The sequence below is a fragment of the Xenopus laevis genome, chromosome 3L (assembly GCF_017654675.1).
Source record: "Xenopus laevis strain J_2021 chromosome 3L, Xenopus_laevis_v10.1, whole genome shotgun sequence".
Lineage (NCBI taxonomy): Eukaryota > Metazoa > Chordata > Amphibia > Anura > Pipidae > Xenopus > Xenopus laevis.
The window spans coordinates 66,496,123-66,518,502 of NC_054375.1; the positions used below are offsets into that span (position 1 = coordinate 66,496,123).

A 22,380-nucleotide genomic window follows, 5' to 3' on the forward strand; every position below is an offset into this window, starting at 1 on the left:
CACTAGACATGTGTCTTTTTTCAACCTTACTTACTATGTTACCATGTTACTATGTGACTTTGTGACTATTTTGATTATTTCTGTGATTCTTTAGCACAAAACCAAAACTGTGGTACCATGTTAGCCAGTAGTAAAAATAACAAATAAAAAAACAAACAAATACAAAAAGTATTGTAGAAGCCTGACGAAGGAGCCTTGGTGCTCCGAAAGCTTACAATGAATTTTTTTTTATTGTTAGCCAATATAGGTATCACTTCTACAATACTTTTTGTATTTGTTTGTTTTTTTATTTGTGATTCATTAGAAAGCTAAGAATCAAAAGTTTGGATGTAGGAGAAGTGTCTCAATAAATAAGAATTCAATGGAAAGAACCTTGCAAGATGATTTAGATAATTGACTAGCTCCCACACTTAAATATTTTGTAGATCCATCTTTTAGAGCAACCAGTGGCAGTCATGGGAGGGGGGCTAGGGGACAGGGGGGACCGGACCAAGGGGTTTACTGTATAGTAGTCCCCCATCCCAGCCCTTCCAATAGGAGATCAGGGCATTAGCTATGCCATTGTAGGATATTTGCAGTCATGTTGCCAAGCGTCTCTAGCCTTACATTAGCCTAGTTCTTAGTGAGGAGTATCTTACAGCTATTGATGGATACAGGGTGTCTCCTAAGGTTAAGATGTTAAATGGAGTGGCCAATTACCCTATATATGACTTATATGAGTTATATAATTCCTGCATAAAGAGAGAAATATTAATGAGAGGGTGATACTGAAGAATAACTTTATTATTTCTGAAAGTGTACAGGATTTTTAATTAATTATTTATATTCTTATATCCATGAGCTGAAGCTTATATTACATTTTTATATATAATAGTTTCCCTTTAAGGGTAGGACATTTGATTCAGTATCAAATGTATTTATCATTGATTTTTCTATACAAAAATATGTTAATAACTCTTTCTAGCAAAGGTTGACTTGACAGATTGGGAAGAGTTTTTTCTGCATAATACAGAAACAGGGTTTGGCCTTTAGCTTACAATGAACTATTTTGGATATTGAGGCTGATGCGGGTTGCTTGAGCAAAATAAATCGATATGAAATCATATCATTTTAATAATGTCACTAGCATCATCTGCTCTACCCCGTCAGTTGCATGAAGACTTTTTTAAGTGTCTTGTATAACAAACCAGTTGATTCTGCAAATTTGTCCAATAATTGATCCAGGTTTAATAACATTTAATCTAAGCTTTTTGAATTTTGCCCATATATGAAAACAGGGGTAAGATCACATGGCACTGGCATGTGTTTAGTTTATATCTGCAGCACAAATTATGAGATGGACAGCACTACGGATTAAAGCAGGTTTATTGCAGCAAGCTGCTGGTGTAGTACGCCTGACGCGTTTCGGGAACCACTCCCTTAAAGGGGACCTGTCATCCTAAGAAATAATTTCAAATTCTTTTCTATCATGTTAGTTGAGCAAAATAAACTTTACTTACACTGTATTTATTATTTAAATTTTGTTTCCTTCTGTTTTGGAATTATACAATCACAGCAAGCAGGCAGCAGCCATTTTGTGGACACGGTTATTAAGGGAAATTGTGTATCACCCCAAAATCTTGTGTATGCACCAGAATGGGGGACCTGATGTCCATGTGCAGTGCCCTACACAATTATAGAGCCTGAGGAGGGAAGGGGGAATGTGAGGAGAGCAGTGACATCTAGGAAGTGCTGAATGGAAAGTGAAAGTAATTGACTGCCCCTCCTCTATGCCACGGGCATAGAGGCGGGGCAGGTGATATTTGATTGACAGTTTAGATATTTAAACACCTTTAGAACAGGTATGGATGTTTTAATGAAAAAATTTTTGGGGATTCCATATTTAATTTAGAAAGGACTTTCATTATGCAGTTTTTTATGTGTAGGTGACAGGTCCACTTTAATCATAGACTATAGTTTATTTCTGCCCCCTTACTGTATTTGTTACCTATCTTTTGTTAAATGCTATCATATCTCAGTATATCAAATTGTTCAAACAACAGCAACTGCCACTGTTGTTTAACCGGTATTTGTGAATCCTGAAAAACATCCTATTTCAGTGGATATCAGAGTTTTTTCTATTCAAGGTTACATTACATATTATGTATAAGGATGGAGCTCCTGTGAGTAAGTATATCTCTGTAATAATCACAACAGGTAATTTTCCCGCATAAAAGCAATCATGCTTAAAAGCTTTATTTATCCACGCCATCATCATCATCCTCATTATCACAGGAGGCTAGGTTACTCCATTTGCCCATACTTTGTGCGTATGTGATACAGACTTGGCAACCTTTACTTTTTAACAAAAAGATTCCATCCAGTGAAACAAATCACTTTAGTAGTTAAACTGTGATAATGCACATATATGTTCACTCCAAGCCTTTGATGTCATGTTTGCTAAGTTTACAAGAGACTTTTTTCCTGTTAGTTTTGGCTACTGCAGTGCCAGTCAAACAAATGAAAAGGTTTCCTTTCCTTCTGCATACATCATCAAGGAACGTAAACAGTGTGCAATTGGAATCATATTTTCCTCTTTTTCAACACAGAGACTGAGAATGTTGGTTACATAAAAGGTACAATTTTATTTGTTTCTAATTAAATCTCTTTATTTTGAAGGGTTGTGTATGTTTTGAAAGTAATAGGTGAAGCAGTTGTAATTACTTCATTAGACATGCACAGAAAAGTATACATTTGACAAAAAAGATGGCATTAGTGTTTGTTGCTCATCAAATTAACCATGAAACATAATAATATATAAACTACCCAGCAAACCACAAAGGGGGCTTCAGCAGCAATGTCATTGTTTTAGTGAAACCCAAAAAGGTTTAATAGGTTAATTTGAGGACTTTATAAATGGAGAGGTATGGTTGGCTGTTTTTGGTTAAACTGGCCAATCACAGAAACATATGTAGGGTCCTCCAGCACATGGGACCTGTTATCCAGAATGTTCAGGAGCTGGGGTTTTCCAGATAACGGATCTTTGCATAATTTTATCATTTTATCATTTTCATACCTTAAGTCTACTAGATAGTCATTTGAATATTAAATAAACCAATTGACTTGTTTTGCCTCCAATAAGGATTAATTATATCTTAGTTGGGATCAAGTACAATTACTATTTTATTAATACAGAGAAAAGGGAAATTGTTTTTAAAAATCTGGTTTATTTCATTATGATGGAGTCTTCCCCCAATTCAGAGCTTTCTGGATAACGGGTTTCCAGATAACGGATCCCATGCAGTACCTGTATAATTTCTTCCACTTGCACCTTTGTAGTGGGGCAAGAGTTCATCTGAAGAGCACATTGCCAGCATTGCAATCCCACTGGAGCCTCCTACCATACTAGTGAATCATAACAATTTGGCGATCCACTTGTGTGGCAATATTGAAACAATATGACTATGAAGATTTTCATTCATCCAGGTCATGATATATCTAGTTGAACTGAGGAAGCTGCTCGGATGAGTAGTGAAAGTACTAGATATTGAAACAATAGTCACTTGGCCTGTGAGCTGATCAATCACATAACCAGATCATTAGCTAAAAAACTTTTAAAAAAAGGGTCACAATGTGATTATTTTGATATCCACACAGGCTGGCCCAAAAAGGAGAGGAATGAAGCAGAGTGGATTGTTACTACTTTAAATTATAACCTACTATATACAGTTTTCAGTTATTTAAGTTATCAACTTTTCATAACATTACATGACTATGAAGATTTTCATTCAGCCAGGTCATGGTATATCTAATACAAGTAATTTTAAAAAATAAAAAAATAAACAACTGGACTTGCTGAGTAATTATTGAAGATGTTTCATTGCTCATCCGAGCAAATTCTTCAGTTCAACTGACTGATGTGGGAAGTTCTTGGCATATAAACTCTTCCACCAATCCAATCACAACGGCACATTGTAACTCTTCAGAGAGGTGACATCTGAAATTCACAGAGGTGTAGATTCTGTGTAGTTACTGTGATAGGATTATCCAATGTGTCATGCAACTCCTAGAAACAGGTGTTACTTGTGAGAATTGCATGAATGGAACAGTCTCTCCCATTTTAGCTAACTTGTACATGGAGGAAGTGGAAAGGACAGGAGGGCCTTACTTACATTCCAGGGAACTACACGAGTCACTGGTTCAGGTATGTGGATGACACTTGGGTTAAAATAAGATCCAATGAAGTGGCGGCCTTTACAGAACACGTTAACTCAGTGGACAATAACATCAAGTTCACATGGGAAGATGTCCATGGGAAAAACTTGCCTTTTTGGACTGTTTGATATGCATCCAAGAGGGGGATAACTTGAAAACGGAAGTGTACAGGAAACCCACTAATACGGATCAATATCTGTTGTTCGATTCCCACCATCCACTGTAACACAAACTGGGTGTCATTAGAATTTTGCACCACAGGGCTGGAATGTGTAGCAACTGATACAGAGTCCAAGGACAAGGAGCATAAACATCTCAGAGGAGCTTTGAAAGTGTGTGGCTACCCAGACTGGGCCTTTTTCAAAACAGCAGCAAACAAGCCCAACAGGAACACCAATAGAAATAACCGCCCAGAGACACATAGTAGGCGTAACATAGTCATCCCATATGTAGCTGGAGTGTCTGAGAAACTCAGGAGGATTTTCAACAAACACCACGTCCCTGTGTTTTTCAAACTTAGCAACACACTGAGACAAAAACTGGTACACCCAAAGGATCCAACACCTAAAGAAAAACAAAGCAATGTGGTATACGGAGTCCAGTGTATCGAGGAGTGCTCAGATCTATACATTGGGGAGACAAAATAACTGTTCACCAAGCAAATGGCTCAGCATAGGAGGGCAAACTCTACAGGGCAAGACCCATCTGTCTTTCTACACCTAAAAGACAGGGGACACTCCTTTGAATTACTTGTATTAGACATAACATTACAGATTAATTCCCTTAATTGGTTACATTAAAGTCCACAAGGGTTTATTTTCCACTGCATTGGTTTGCTCCCTTTTCTGTATCCCTCCACTAATTACTCCTGTTTAGGGTTTGAAGACTGGGGTCTTCAATGTATGTAGATGCTACAAATGATTCCAGTGGAAAAATTGGGTTTCAGTAGGAAGGCACTGATCTATAAAAAAAAGGTGTTCCCCACCTATGTGCCCAGAGTAAGCTAAATCAGATATGGGTGACATGTTCAGTATTTGAGTGGGCCTTAAAAGCTGCCATGTTGTAATAATAGATATTATACTATATATCACTCGCCAAATTGTGTCTATTTATGAGATGTTTGACTTGCAGTTAATCATTGTGTCCTATGTTACTTTCTTGCAAACGTGTGAACCTCTTCCCAAATGACTTGAACTGTACCCCTTTTTTTTCTATTCGACATGGCTCAGTCAGTTTAGAAAAAACCAAAGCTGAAAGCATTGGCATGAATAATATCTGGAACTTTACTGCACATTAAAAGTAACTCCTTAGTTAAATACAATTGTTATATTTAAAAACAAATTTAGAAGCTGAAGCATGCATTATTTAATACTGCCGCTGAAAAGTTAACGTCTAAATATCCTGTTTAAAAACAACAGAAAATCATAGTGTATTCCATATTAACACATACTATGTAGTTCTTTTATGCCACATAGATTACACATAGCTGTCTAATATATCCACTCCTATAAGTTAAAATCTCCATGTTACGGACTAATTGCATTGTTTAAAGCTGTATGCCATAATATGTTTATCTCTGCATTTAATTTTCCTAGGGTATTCTGATATCCTTTCATCTCTCAGTAAAGATACATTTTTGTCTTGCAAAACATTGTTATATTGCTAATAATTTTGGAACATGTTTGCTGGTATGAGAACACAGCATTAGTGATGGGCGAATTTGCGCCGTTTCGCTTCGCCGAAAAATTCGCGAATTTCGCGCGAAATTCGCGAAACGGGGAAAAATTCGCGAAACGGCGCCAGCGTCTCGTTTTTGACGCCGGCGCCCGTTTTTTACGCCGGCGCCCGTTTTTTACGCCGGCGTCCGTTTTTCGTAAAAAAAAAATTTTGACGCCGGTGAATTTTTTCGGCGAATTTTCGCGGGCGTTTCGCTAATTTATTCGCTGGACGCGAATCGCGCAAATTCGCCGCGAATTCACGCCTGGCGAATAAATTCGCCCATCACTACACAGCATTTACAATACTGGAGGAAGGGGTGCACCAATGGAAGCCAGGTAGAATTCTAACACAATACTGATTAGGAAAAGTTAAGATTTTATTGTTGAAGATATTGGAAAGCATCTGTTAGTCGCATTCACTGTACAAACAAAAGTTCAATGAATAGGGCTTGTGCTGAACATTTTTTTTTACAAAAAAACAACTAAAATGTAAGTACCATCAAAAATTCAAACAGTAGTGAAAATAATTTGAGTTAAAAAGTAATTTATAAGGGCAAAAACAGCATAATGCTTTTCGTGCCAAAAGGTTCACTTACTCATGGGCGGTGCCTCATTAGGCTGCTTTTGTTCTAATAAATTAAGCAGAGTATAGCACACACAGGGAGCATTGGACAGGCAGAGTATGGCACACACAAGGAACATAGGGCAGGCAGAGTATGGCACACACCGGAAACATAGGGAAAGCAGAGTATGGCACACACAGGGAGAATAGGACAGGCAAAGTGTGGCACACACAAGGAGCATAGGGCAGGCAGAGTATGGCACACACAGGGAGCATAGGGAAAGCAGAGTATAGCACACACAGGGAGCATAGGGCAGGCAGAGTATGGCACACACAGGGAGCAAAGGCAGGCAGAGCATGGCACACACACAGGGAGCATAGGGCAGACAGTGTATGGCACACACAAGGAGCATAGGACAGGCAGAGTATGGCACACACAGGGAGCATAGGGCAGGCAGAATAATGCACACACAAGGAGCATATGGCAGGCAGAGTATGGCACACACAGGGAGCATAGGGCAGGCAGGGTATGGCACACACGGGGAGCATATGATAGGGAGAGTATATCACACACAGGGAGCATAGGGCAGGTAGAGTGTGGCACACACAGGGAATATAAGGCAGGCAGAGTATGGCACACACAGGGAACATAGGGAAAGCAGAGTATGGCACACACAGGGAGCATAGGGCAGGCAGAGTATGACACACATGGGGAGCATAGGGCAGGCAGAGTATGGCACACACAGGGAGCATATGGCTGGCAGAGTATGGTGCACACTGGGAGCATAGGGAAAGCAGAGTATAGCACAGACAGGGAGCATAGGGCAGACAGAGTACAGCACACACATGGAGCATAGGGCAGGTAGAGTATGGCACACACAAGTAGCATAGGGAAAGCAGAGTATAGCACACACAGGGAGCATAGGGCAGGCAGAGTATGGCACACACAGGGAGCAAAGGCCGGCAGAGCATGGCGCACACACAGGGAGCATAGGGCAGGCAGGGTATGGCACAAACAAGGAGCATAGGACAGGCAGAGTATGGCACACACAGTGAGCACAGGGTAGGTAGATTATGCCCCACTGAAGCAGAGTACGGCACACACAGGTAGAGTTTGGCACATACAGGTAGGGTAGAGCAGGCACAGGAAGAGCAGGGTAAGGGACAGGGAAACCTATCAAGACCACTCTAAGATGAACAGTATATACTAAATACTAAATACAGTGACAAAATTACAGTGGTTCTCCTACAATCTGAGGTGTGAACAGGTACACATTGTGGGCACTGATAGTCTGAGGTGTTATCAGTGCAGGGTATTACATATGTGAACAATGGAGGCTTTACAGATGAGAACAATACAGGGTCTTAAAGGTGTGAACAATACATGGGATTACAAGTGTGAACAATACAGGTCTTTGACAGCCTGAATCTAAGGTGTGAACAATGCAGGGAGCCAGTTATTCTCATTTCTGATATCTTTTGAATATTACTCAAAGTTATGCAATTAAAGCAGCCAGCCTTCTATGGAGGGCTACACAAAGGGGGGGGGGGGGTTGCAGACCACCAGTTGGACAGCACTGGTTTTGACTTTGGCATTGAGGTTCTAACAAAAGGGGATTGCTTACTGATAATCTGATTATCTAGCTCAGAATGACCAATCATGGAGCAACTTCAGTTTCTCTATATGGCCTGTTTAGCTCAAGAAATAACAAAATCCATAGATTTTTCACAATTAAAACAATTGGAAAAAATGATGTTCTGCACAACACAAGACAGAACAATTTCACGTTAGACCAGAGTGCTATGCCTGTTTTATATGGCTCTGTGGGATAAATATCCTGGGGGTCTGTGGGATAATTAAACACCTACAATTTTCAGAAAAATCTATACATTAGTTAGCATTAGTTGGAACCGAGGTGCCATGTTAGTTGACTATGAATTGAGCTCATGGCACATTGCAACACAATATTTTATGTACAGACATCTTAATTTTAAAAAATGTCATCTTTGCTGCACTGGCACATTCATAGAAGTAAGGTTAATCATTACAATCAGAAAATCATTTTATAAATACCTTCACATAATTAGGCTAGAAATAATGTAGACATAGGGCTGCTATACCAACTTTGAACCATTGAGAGTACTTCCAAATTTGTGCTCTGAAGTGCCATATCTTCAAAGGATCTTTACCTATGCCCCTGCTTCTGATATTTATTAGCTTTGCAGTGTGTTTCTAATCTGCATTTGAGCATAACTTGTAAGCACCTTCAGCAACAGAGGGAATACTAACATGCACCATCCCACCAATACAAAGAAGAGGGACAGCCAAAATAAAAAACATAAGAGGCCATGGTGGATACTTGTGGAGCCAAACAGAAATTTACAAGATTCCTGACATGAAAACAGCATATCAGTATCAACTCCAGTATTTCTCCTGTATTTCTTTTTCTGAAAAGTCATTAAACAGCAGGGACAGTGCCCATAGTGTAATTTGCCTTTATTTTTAAAGATCTTTAAAATTTATTGGATTTACAATAAATTGCTAATCCTACCAGAGATTATTGAAGCCGCATGTTGAATTTTATTATTTGAAGAAAGCACCATAGCACCATGCTTTAATTCATTTTACCTTTTGAAAAAAGCACTACAAGCACCTTGCTTATTTTATTTTTGGAAATAGCACTTTGTAAAAATTTCTATAGCACTCTAGAACACACAGAAACAAAATGTGCATACACTTCTATGGTTCAAGACACACACAGAATGGTGTTGCAACATGCTGGTGACTGTACCGAATGCTAAAAATATTGCGTTATGTTGTTATATTTGTTTTTTTTTTCCATAGCCTGGAGCACTGATCTATATTTTTATCTTGATTTGGTGATCCAGTGGAAGAAAGGAAAGGAAAAAATTCTGAGGGTTTAAACAACAAGGAAATACTAGCAAAGTTGCTTGTGTTTTTTCTTGGAAAGATACACTTGAGAGGAGACTTAATCAGTCTCTAAGTTAGAGAATATTATAGAAATTTTTTTTAAAAAATAGGACCAGACAGCTAGCATTTCTATGTTAACCAGCAATGTTATCTCTTCATTAGCTGTTAGACTGGAGGGTGTGTTTAGTAAACTGAGCTGAGAAGGACTGAGCATGTTCATTAGCCAATAGTGATGGGCGAATTTATTCGCCAGGCGCGAATTTGCGGCGAATTTGCGCGATTCGCCGCCAGCGAATAAATTCGCGAAACACTCGCGAGAATTCCCGGCATCAAAAACGAGACGCCGGCGCCGTTTCGCGAATTACGCACGAAATTCTCACATTTTTCAGCGAAGCAAAAAAAAACGCCGCAAATTCGCCCATCACTATTAGCCAACAGCCAAAGTAAATTCCCGAGGGAGGAGGCAGAGTGGGTTAGAGGAGGAGAAGGAATTCTAAGTGATTAAGGAGGTGCTGCAGCCTTACTTTTAACCTTTTAACAACCAGAGTGGCAGGCAACTAAAGATTTCAAAGAGGCTGATTAATTTTTTGTGGGGAGGGGGGTTACATGTACTTTAATACCTGCCAAGAAGTAATTATGGGATAATTATGTCTCTTCAATAATGCTCAGATTTACAGATGAGATTTATGCAAACACTATAAGAGAATGCAGAAACCCTAGGATGATAGAGTCACAGGAATTATGTGATAGCTGCTGTCGGCTTCAGACCAATAATTTTAAAAAATGTTATACAGTTATAAAAAATCTGCAAACGGAGCAAAACCTTAGGCCAAGAAAATGTTTGTATGTGGGAAGTCCTTTTATCAAACTTAAATAAAACCACAATGTCTAGAATGCATAATCATATTTCCATTGTAGCATACATAACATATATGATTAAATGTGTGATATATACAGTGCATAAACTTCAGAGTTCAAACTTACAGTCTGAGAAACCAAACCACTGCCCTCATTTTGGATATATGCTGAGACAAGAATTAAGGACTCTGTGAAATAGCAATGATGTCTAAAGCTTTGCTAAAATTCTTTTTTTTTTAAAAAGTAAAATGTTAATTTTTCTCTCATAGAACATTAATTCAGGTTTTTATCTATAAAAATGCAGCTATTAAAAATTTAAGAAACAAAACATAACAAAAATTAAATATTAAAGTAAAAGATGGGCTCATTGTTTCTTTTCTGCAAAGTAATTCTGTGGGGTAAAGTAACCTTTTGCCATGTCACAAATCAAGACTACAGTATAATGTGCCTATTTTGTAAGTTATAATCACTGTTTTTTTTTGTTTTTTTTTTATAGGTTTTATTTTGTTTTATTGCATTTTCAACAACATATAGACACGAAAAAGAGAGAGGTGTACACTGTACCTTCATGTCAAATAGCATAGGAATACAAACATGCATTATAGTATGAGAATGTCCTACTATAGGAACAAGATATTCCTGACTTGCAAGGTGATGAGTATTAACATCACGTTACTGAAAGATAATTAATTGGGTTGTTAATTAGTGGCCTCAATTGCATGACTATCTAAAATGCACATTTCTGGAGTACACAAGTTTGGAAAATCCAGGGTATTTTCAAGGTATTGAGATATGTTTCTCCAATAGCATTGTATAGGAGGGCATTCCCAAGCCAAGTGAAGGAAAGAAACGTCTTGTGATTGACACCTGGGACAGTCAGCTGCTGGTCTGCCTCCCACCTTTTGAAGTTGTACTGGAGTGATATAAATCTGATGGGCAAATTTGAATTAAATCATTTTATCTCTAATAGAGATGAGGTCACTGTATATTGTATCAGTGACTTCCTCCCAGTCCTTATCAGTAAGTGCTGGAAGTATTTGCTGCCATTTGGATTTTGCTCTGGCAAATGGTGGAGGAGTAGAGTCAAGGAGGGCTCCATAGAGGCGAGATGTTAGCTTTGTGGTTTGGGGATCTCGGAGGATGAGTTCTATTGAGGGGGTTTTGTATGCAACACTGAGAGAGCCAAATTGAGCCTGAAAGGCATGTCGTAGTTGCAAATACCGAAACAGTTGTACAGCATAAATTCAGTTCGTCTTGGGGTTCTCCAGTCCTTCGTTCCACTCTGGAAGGACTGGAGAACCCCAAGACGAACCGTTTTTTTTGCTTATTCTAAGCACACATATGTGAGTGCAATCTGTATTTTTATCTTTTTACCATATTAAAGACGTTTTTACACGATTTTTAGCATATCTTTTTAGAGACTGAAAGATAACCAGGATTGGGACAAACAACTACATTATATGCTAGTGGCAAAACTAAACGTTTGTAAGTACCCATTACCTTACACAGGAGGTGGCCACGTATATCACTAAAATGTCACGGGTAAAGGGTAACTGAATCCCTTGGTGGAAGAGGTGAAATCACACCATATAGCAGTCGCACAAAGAGGTGCAAATCTTATTTGAAATTACTACACTATATTTTATTTTTGTGTTTTCTATCCATAAGCTTGCAGCGCTGGTATCTCTTCGCATGAAGGAAAAATTTGTTTATGGTAAGACCCGAGTAGGTCCCAAATTGCTGGAGCACTTCAAGGGCTGCCGGCAGAGAGTCCTGGTAGTCTGCCAAGAATAATAGGAGATCGTCGGCATATAAAGCAAGTTTATCCTCCAGAGTTCCGAGCTTGAAGCCTCTTGTGGTGAGAGTCTGTCTGATTTGTAGGGCCAATGGCTCAATGGTGATGGCGAATAGTAGTGGAGACAGGGGGCAGCCCTGCCTGGTTCCACGCGTCAGAGGAAAGGAAGGAGACAGGGATCCATTAATCTTTATCTATTCTGTGGGGTTTTGGTATAGTAGTTGGACCCAGCTGATGAATCTGGGACCAAAGCCAGTTTCCTAAGGTCGTCCACAGGAAAGGCCATTCCATTGAGTCAAATGCTTTGGTGACATCCAAGGAGACCATTATCCTGGAACCAATATTTTCATGCCGAGTTTGTAGGTGGGTGTACACCCGTCTGAGGTTGGTTGAGGTGGATTTCACCGGCATGAAACCTGATTGATTAGGATGGATGATAGAGGAGATCACCTTAGCCAGCCTTGTCGCCAAAATATTAGCGAAATCTTGGCATCTGTATTGATCAGGGATATTGGCCTGTATGAATCACAATATTCTGGGTCTTGCCTATCTTTATGTATCAGCACTATTATTGCTGCATGAAATGAGGGGAGGAGGGAGCTTGTTTTAATTAAGCTGAGGTATGTTTCATGGAGGTGCAGAATGAGGGGATTCCCTTGCAGATTGTACCAGGCCATCGGGAACCCATCTGCCCCAGGGGTTTTGCCTGTTGGTAGTGAGGCCATTGCTTCCGCTGCTTCACCCTCATTAATGGGTCTGTCTAAATAGTTAGATTCTTCATGCGTCAATTTGGGAAACTATAGAATTCAGAAATTCTGCCAGCTGCACCTCAGTATACATGGACTTTGAGCAATACAGGTTTTTGTAGAAACTAGCAAAACTGTTTAAAATATCCTGGGGACTAGTGAAAAGGTCATCTCTTGCATCCCTAATTCTTGGTATGAGTGTTTGAGTGTCTCTGATAGTGGCTAGTCAGGCTAAGAGCTTCCCTGCCTTATCACCCTGTTCAAATGCCCTCTGATTCAAGTATAAAAGCCTTTTCTTAGTTAGTTTAATTTGGGTTATTTCAAGGTTTTTCTGGGCCTGGGTTAGGAGCACTTGGTTCCTTTCTGTCTGATTCGTCTTGTAGCTGTTTTCAGCCATCACAAGAGCCTGCTCGGCCTCCTCTACCTCCGCTTTACTTATGGCTCGAGCAGCTGAGATTTCACTTATCAGGACACCCTGGGCCACAGCTTTGGAAGCCTCCCAGAGGATGGCCGGAGAAGCAGTATTTTGATTAGTAGTCCAGGACTGCTATATTCCTCCTGGGAATGGTCTCTGACTTTGGGATGACATAGCCATAGTGGGTTCAGTCTCCAGGAGTCCCGGTTACTTCTGGGGCTAGAGAGAAGTTTTACTGATAATGGGGAATCATCTGAAAATACCCTCGGTAAGTAGTCTGCCAAGTCAACTAACTGAGCAAAGTCCACTGAGGCTAGGGCCATGTCTATGCGTGACAGGGATCCGTGGCTGGGAGAGTGACAAGAATATCTTTTTTCAACTGGATGTTTCCACCGCCACAGCTCAAGCAGTCCTAGAGATTCCATCCATCTGTTTAGTCCTGGGTTGTGGCCCCTGGTCTGACATACCCTATCTAAATAGGTAAACATGAGGGCCCTTTTGAATTTGCAATTGAGACCCCCAATGTTCCAAAAAATGATTGTTGTACTTTGCATAATATTTTATCATGTAAATGAAAATCAGCATAAATACTCCGCATATTATAACAACACCTAGGTTAAGATCTGTGTACACCTTGACAGTTGAGAAAGAAAAGAGAAGACATAGACAAAAGAGAATCAAAACAATATAATCACTGTTTTTAATTTTCTTGAAATCTCAGTGTAAGACAATTTTGTCCGGTACTTGAGCGTGAGAGAAAGAGAAGACTATACAGTGATTAAGAAAATGAAAGGGGTCAGAGGGGATGCTGGGTGAATACCAGCAAAAGTTAGAGAAATAAGTAAAATATTTACAAACAAATTTACCATCTTCCATTCACTGTATAATTTTCTTGGGGGGTAGGTCTCATTGAATATTATAATGGTATTGCCATTATTGCCTTTTGTGTTACAGGGAAACCCTGCCAACTTCAGTCTTCACCAACATCATTTTGGGGCCCCGTAACTGGAAGAGTTTACAAGGAGCCTGCACACTACATAGATACAATGCAGTACAGACTAGGAGGAGGCAAATTTCGCAGTCAGGTTCAGCCTTAGGACAAGCAGCAAGGATCAGAGTTTATAAACAGGTAAGAGTAAAAAAACAGAGCAGCAAATGCTCACAGGCTGTAGCGGGATCTGAATAAACAGGAGTCAACTTGGGCAAGGTAGAACAAATCAGGAAAGGAGTCATAAGATGGACAGGGGAACCAACTAATAGATGATACAGAAATCCCAGCGCTCCCAAGTATTTTTTACCATAATGTCAATAGTTGGTAACTTTATACAGGTTTTTGCATCACAAAGCTGAAAACTCAAAAAAAAACTTAACTTAAACCTAGGAGTCTTATATACAACCTGCATGTTCCATCAGTTTATACTTTTCATTACTCTGGGTTGGAAATGTAATAACTGGTGCAGACTCAAGGTCTAATAACCAATGTGAAGGGGTAATAACCAATACCTAGCAACATAGCAACAAACTGTCTCTCTAATGTATCTTTCTGCTGCTGTTTTCCCTTAAAGTGGACCTGTCACCCAGACACAAAAATCTGTATAATAAAAGTCCTTTTCAAATTAAACATGAAATCCAATTTCTATTTTTTATTAAAGCATTCATAGCTGCTGTAAGCTCATTTAAAAATCTCAGCTGTCAATCAAATATTGTCTGCCCCTCCTCTATGCCATGGGCATAGAGGCGGGGCAGACAAATACTTTCACTTTCCATTCAGCACTTCCTAGATGTCACTGCTCTCCACATATTCCCCTGTTGTCTTCACCATTTAATTGTGTAGCCAGGGCATGGGGATGGACATTGGGTCCCCCATTCTGGTGCACAAACAAGATTCTGAGATAATGCAAGGCTTTCCTTAAAAACAGTGTCCACAAAATGGCTGCTGCCTGCTTGCTATCATTTTGAATTTCCAGACTGAAGGAAAAAAGATTCAAATCATTTAAACAGTGTAATTAAAGTTCATTTTGCATGACTAATGTGATAAAATAGGATTTTGAATAATTTTTTTGGGTGACGGATCCCCTTTAAACCCCTGTGAGTTGTAGGGTGATGTGATGTGCAGGCGACTGCCGTACAAAGTTCTCTTGCTGTGGGCGGGCTAAATTCTAGCCTGCATTCACCCAGCACCCTCCTAGTGCTCCACTTACACTGGAGCTCCTTTTTATATATTTGCACACGAGCGTGCCCCACCCCCTTCTGTGACGCCATAGCGGGGCAGGTTGGGCGCAGGTATATAAATAGGAGCTCACGCCGGGTTATGGATTGGTTCTTGGGGTCGGCCTATGACATAAAATTTTAAGTAATGGACAGCATATTACAGAATGCAAGGACTGAGAGAAGCCCAGTAGCATGTAATTTTACAAGTGGGGACATCAGAATAGGCACATGCTATAGCGCTGCAATAGAGGATTTTAGGAAGGTTCCACCAGTCAATGAGCTATAGTAGTCTCAAGTAAAAGTTAAATGACAGGGACAAGAAGACATTTAACAGGATCATTTCTAACAACAAAAGCTGTGGCCTTAAATTACCACGGAACCTCTGGGTGCTTGTATGAACAAACACAGGGGGTTATATAATAGACGGCACTAAGTTTGCCCAGGAGCAGTATCCCATAGCAACCAATCAGAAGGTAGAATTCACTTGTTCAAAAGCAAAGAACCCATTGGTTGCAATGGGTTAATGCTCTTGGGCAAACTTAGTGCATTTTATTGGATATGGGGGGGGTGAATTGTTGTAAAGTTCACAGAGATCTTGGTGTTTTCTCCTTAGCTCAGTAAGCTGCACCACATCCTTTGCTACTACCTGGACAGAGCTCACCCCAGGCCAACCCATTTTTTACAAGTACTGACTTCTTAATGTCAATTTCCAAACTGGCTTTTTGCTCTGAGTGAACACAACCCCTGTTATGCTCCACATCTGCTCTGTCTCATGCAGGGCTGGATTTACATAGCAGGTGCCCCTAGGCACCCTTAGGCCCACTTTCATTGCCCCGTCCCCACCCTTTTATTCAATCAAATTTTCATCGTTAGGACAGAGCAATGGGGATTGGCACACAGGAAATTCTGCAATTGTATCTCCTGTGCCTCCCCAGTGTTTCTGAACCAATGTGGGTGTGGTTGGGCAGCTTGCCGCCCCCTAAAATCCTGCCACCCTAGGCCCGGGCCTTGATGGCCTCTCCACAAATCCAGGCCTGGTCTCATGGAGCATTTTCAAGCAGAATGAATTCAGAAGAATGCTGTGTAGCAATGTATAAATCTACCTATTCAGCAGTGTCACAAACTAAGAGAATACGTAATTCAAAAACTAAATATGCAATTCAAACAATGAAAGGTACCGCACATTAAATTAATTAGTGGTTAAACCTCTGTATGTGTTTGTTTTATATAACTGCCAATGGATGCCTCTGATTGTGAAAAAAAATAAAAGTTTCCAGCCACCACACTATAAACATATGTTCAAATATGTCAATTCATATTTTGGGTGACTTAAATTTTTTTATTGCCATATGGATTGATTTTCATGGTTAAGCATGTGCTTGCAAAAACTTTTATCTTTCATTGCTGATGGATTGTGGTTCTGGGCAAGGCAATATCCTGATTTCAGCACATTCTGATTTTCGTATGGTATGTTACAGAAATACGTATATATTTAAATATATATGTGTGCATATGTATTGTTTTTAAAGAAACTTCAAATTGTGCTACTTTCCAAGTCTGTAATCAGGTACATTTTCTGTTATGTATGCATATGTATAACATAATTCTGCCATCACGAATTAAACAGATGATAAGATTTGCAAAGTTTCTCCAAAGAACCCAGTTTCCTTGTACAGAATACTTGCAATAGCTGACGTGATCTTTAATACTATACAAAGGTTCCACGAACAGAAGAAATTGTGAGCTTTCTCACTGCAATTTATGCATCATTGGGGTGAATGTAATGAAAAAATATAGGCAATTGGGAAAATATTTGCAAACGCTTTTTCATTTAGCAATATATTTTCTATAGCTTTTCCCACAAGAAAGTATATATAGCGACCTCATCCACCAGTAGAAGAACGATTTTTATTGCTTGCACCAGTCAGTGGATGTAATGAAACCACCTACTGAAAAAGTGATTATTTCTGCATCAAAGAATACTCCTGAAAATTACCAATGTTCCCTATTTTACATTGTAAAATTTAATTTGATTTGTACACATGTTCAACTTTGCATAAACAGGTATTATTATACCAATTATTATATGATTATAACAATTATTTTAACAATATCAAGTGTTAGCCACTGACAACTAGTCTGAGTTAAGCCATCTTTATTACTACAGGGTGGGTCCTGTAACTCCAACTACTGTATTATATACAAAGGAAAAAAAATAGCACACTTGCATTTTCAGACTCTCCTGTAACCAAAATATTATACATTGTTTTTAGATTGTTTTTAGGTTCAAATACTATGCAATATTACATAATTATTATAATACCGGCCTTGGCAGGTGTTTTACCTGCTAGGCCGGTAAAATACCGGCCAGGTGGCAACCCTAAGTGAGACCCAGATTAATTCAGGGGGGAGGATGCCTGAACCTGAAACACATTTGGCATAACATTTGGGGTGAATGCAGATCTAAATGAATGTGTTATACTGTAGTAAGTCATATGAATGTTACAAATAGTGATAACTAGTGACAAAACTGTCTGCATAACTTCACCAAAAAATTAGCAACATTTCTTCAAAATGCATTGGTTTCTAGTGTGGAATTTTTCTGCAAAACCATTTGCTCATCTCTACTATAACTGTAGTCCTTTACCTAAGGAAAGATGAGACTTTATGAACAGTTTATGTAATTTTCGGGGGTTAATATATAATAACAGTAATTAGAATACAATAAGCACCCAGTTGTGCACAATTCATTATTTTCCATGTAACACAGAAACAATAGTATCACAAAGATAATTGGTTTCACATTGTGTCTTTGCTTGAAAACCCATGTGTAAACTGTGAGATTTCAATCACATCTGACAATGGGCCCAGATAAATCACCATTAATGCAATGCAGGGCACAGTTCATGTTGGGAAAATGTGGTGTGCTGTAGTTTAAAAACTTAGTGATGCATGAAGGCCACAGTAACAAGAATTCAGTGCGTAAACTAAATGGGAATGAATTGGCCCAAATCTTTAACAAAGAAGGACTGAGAGTAATTGCTGACTGAGGGCCAAACATAAGCAGGCACTGCCAGTTTTTGGTTGCAATGGCTTGTTATATATTAGTATGCACGGTGCAACTAATGTGATGCATTTGGCATAAAATACCCCAGTTTTTCTTGTGGGTGTTTCCACTAAAATTTAACATCACTATTATATTCATATCTATAATAAAGAATAAATTAAGATAAACTTATTCTAAGTAAATAGTAAATAGACACACATTTTGGGAATATAAATATTTATATAAGATATATGATATATGCGGAATATCGGTGCTTTATACATTTATGTTTATATCTGTTAGTCCAGAGTCACGTCTTGTACTTGTGAGAATCAAACAATAGGAGTTAACAGAGCATTCAGACTGCTGGGACCCCTAAGGGGTTTTAGTACTGCATACGTTTCCCATGTTCTGCCCATCAGCAAGGAATATCTGCCAATGAATATGGAATTTCACTTATTCTCCCAGTAGCAAACATTTTACTGCCACCCACAGCATTTGTCTCAGTGTCTAAAGGTGGCCATACACAGAGAGAGATCCACTCGTTTGGCGATGTCGCCAAACGAGCGGATCTCTCTCCGATATGCCCACCTTGAGGTGGGCAATATCGGGCTGATCCGATTGTGGACCCTAGGGCCCAACGATCGGATCCTAACGAATGGGAACAGGCTGTCGGATCGTGGGACTGCATCAACGAACAGATGTGGCCGCGATCCGACGGGATTTTTTGTCCCATCCGATCGAGATCTGGTCAACTTTCGGCCAGATCTCGATCGTGGAAGCCCGTCGGGGGGCCCCATACACGGGCCAATAAGCTGCCAACTTGGTCTGTCGGCAACTTTTATCTGCCCGTGTATGGCCACCTTTAGATGTGGACGACGTCAATGGGTGCATACTCATAGACTTAAAATCTACCTGTCTGGCACCAACCCTAAGGTGGCCATAGACGTAAAAATTACGATCTTTCTTGGAAAAGATCTTTCCAAGAAAGATCGTTCGTTTTAATACACACGTGTAGAGCTGAATCGTCAGATATACAGGTAGATATACGGGAAGAAACAATAGAATTCTACCTGTATCTGACGATTCAGCACTAACAATGGACGATGTTTGGGTCCCTTCTAGGGATGTAGCGAACTGTTCGCCCGCGAACTAGTTCGCGCGAACTTCGACCGTTCGCGTCCGCCGAATGTTCGCGAACGTTTGGGAAGGTTCGCATTTTGAGTTCGCGTTCGATCGTTCGACCATTCGACCATTCGAATTCCTTTGACCGCTAAAAATCGAACGATTTCCATTCGTTCGAACGATTGTAAGCATTCGATCGAATGAAAAGCATTCGATCGAATGGCTTCGATCGTTCGATTCGAATGAAAATCCTTCGATCGAACGATTAAAATCCTTCGATCGTTCGAATCGAACGATTTTAGCGGGTGTTCGAAGTTCGCGAACGTTCGCATTTTTTGCCGGTGTTCGCGAACGGCATTCGCGAACACCAAATTGGCAGTTCGCTACATCCCTAGTCCCTTCAAAGGCACCCGATCAAAATTTTCCGTCCAGCCCGATCGACGAGCCGACCGATATCCAAGTCTTCTGCCGATTTCGGTCGGCTCTTTTTCCACCATACACGCAACGAATATCGGACGAAAATTTGTTTCGTACGATATTATCGGTGCGTCTATGGTCACCTTTACCCTCATTTATTCTCACTTATGGTTTTAAGGTAAACATGCAATTACATTTTCCTCCATCAAACTCTTTTCAAAAACAAAATTAGAGTACATGAAGCACGGCACCATGATGTCCAACACTTGTAGAATATAGTTCCTAATTAATTTCTACAGCTACATTTGTAAGTACATGTGTAGCCTTAAAGGGAATTTACCATGTGATGAGTATGTCTAAATATCATTTTTAAATATTCAACACTGATATAAATAAAATGCATATATTTATTTTATAATTGTTTATTACGTATGGCTGCTGGCATAAAACCCAGAGGTACCTGAACTATTCTAATGGCAACCAGGCTCCTCCTGAAATCAGCATCCTTTCATCACAATAAATGACTGTATTTGCTGATAACCAGCACTAACCCCCTTTGTTATCTCTTCTGCAGGATAAATGCAGTGTTAAATTCATAGTCCTGCTCCTTGTTGCAGGATGCAAAGAGTCGACTCATGCAGCTTGCCAAGTGTTGGGACTGTTCAGGTGCTTTTCATTTTCATTGTATTACTGTCTAGGTAGCACTACTATATCATAAACTACCTGTCATAGAGGCATAAACACACATAAAATAATGTTTAATTAGATATAAACATTGATATGGTAAAACTTATTTGTACACACTCAGGACATGTATAACATCAGTATTATACACACAATTTGTGCAATTATACTACTCTACCCAATACCTAAAAACAATTTTAAAAATCTTACAAAATCATATTAAATTTAGTTTAGCAAACAGGCAGTTTTTTAGCTACTGCCATGTAGAAGGAGTCCTCTCAGGACATATTTGTAAGCCGCATGCAGATTAACATAATCAGTGGGCAGCAATAAATATCATAGTTCTGAAGTACATAAAGTTCCAGCATTCAAATTCAGTTTATGGAGACACACGTGTTGATACTAAACCTTCCATAACATTTTTTTTTCAGTTCTGAAAGAATCTAAGTGCAGTTGAAAAACAAAGAATGAAAGAATCTGAGAGCACCATAAGGTCAACTACACATCATCAGTTGGAATGCGCCATTCAGCATCATGTGTTTTATCTTGACAAGAAAGACGCAAGCTGAATTATGCTCATGAGAAAAGATCTGTTGTCTTGAACGTTCTCAAAAGACAACTCAGTTAAACCGATTTTAGCTCTTGGTAAGGGTATCGTATGATAGAATCAAAGGTTTGTACATTTGCAGCTGTATTTGGATCATTTGGCTTAAGACCATAGAATTTATGAGGAGGAATTCTGCCCTCGATATAAATATTGAACAGTAAAAATCAAAATGTGTTTGACAGGACAGAATGTTTATTCTTTCCAGAATAGTGCCTATGCCACAAACATGTAAAGTGTTGTCAAGATGCTAGTAACATGTTTCTTTATAAAGTGCATAAATATGGCCCATTTTCACTGTGGTTACCATTTGTGAGGTTAGAAGCAACCATATGTAGCCCATGTATTATGAAGGTACAAATCAGATATGGCAAAATGTCAGTGTATGTACCAACCAATCGAATTGGTGATTAGTGGACGCATGTCAAGGGGAGGGGGACAGGGGCAACAACCAGCGGCGGGCCTGGGGGCACCCGATATGTAAATCCGGCCCTGTCATACAATAATAGCTGTCATAGAATTGAATCCGTCACTTATACATAATACAGACATCTATAGGACCCTTTCATGAGGCACAACTGCCTTTGGAGAACATACCCTGGTGCATACCCTTTTGGAGCATTTATAGATGACCGTCGGTCCAAAATTACAATTGGCTCTGGCACTCTTACTCCATATTTGACCATATGGATAGTGAATTTAATTTGACATATTTGATGAACTCCTTCATTAGATTGTGATGTACAATTCCATATACAGTAAATAATAGGTCATCATTATATCTACTTTATAGTACACATGGACCTTAAATATAACTGCCCCCTGTAAGGCCATGGACAAATTTGCCTCTGATTGGCAGATTTAATTCCCCTTTTCAGCTTTTGCAAAAAAATATGTACCATAAATGATAATAAACTCAATTTTCCCGCTCAATGAATATTGCAAAGAATCTAGATACATATGCTTTACTTTAAATTTCTTCGATTACTTTAGAATAGGGATTGCAAGTATAAAGGGATGAAAGATCACATGTAAACCAACAGTATGGACCCTTCCAAGGTACACCATTAATC

General features: G+C 39.4%; 1 long non-coding RNA gene across 1 annotated transcript; it reads left to right on the forward strand.

The window, feature by feature from the left end:
- The first annotated feature begins 14,023 nt into the window (after window positions 1-14,023).
- Window positions 14,024-21,593, forward strand: LOC108711101. Its single transcript, XR_001934852.2, has 3 exons — window positions 14,024-14,349; window positions 20,594-20,685; window positions 21,135-21,593. It is a non-coding gene; the product is annotated as an uncharacterized LOC108711101 (long non-coding RNA).
- The last annotated feature ends 787 nt before the right edge of the window (window positions 21,594-22,380 follow it).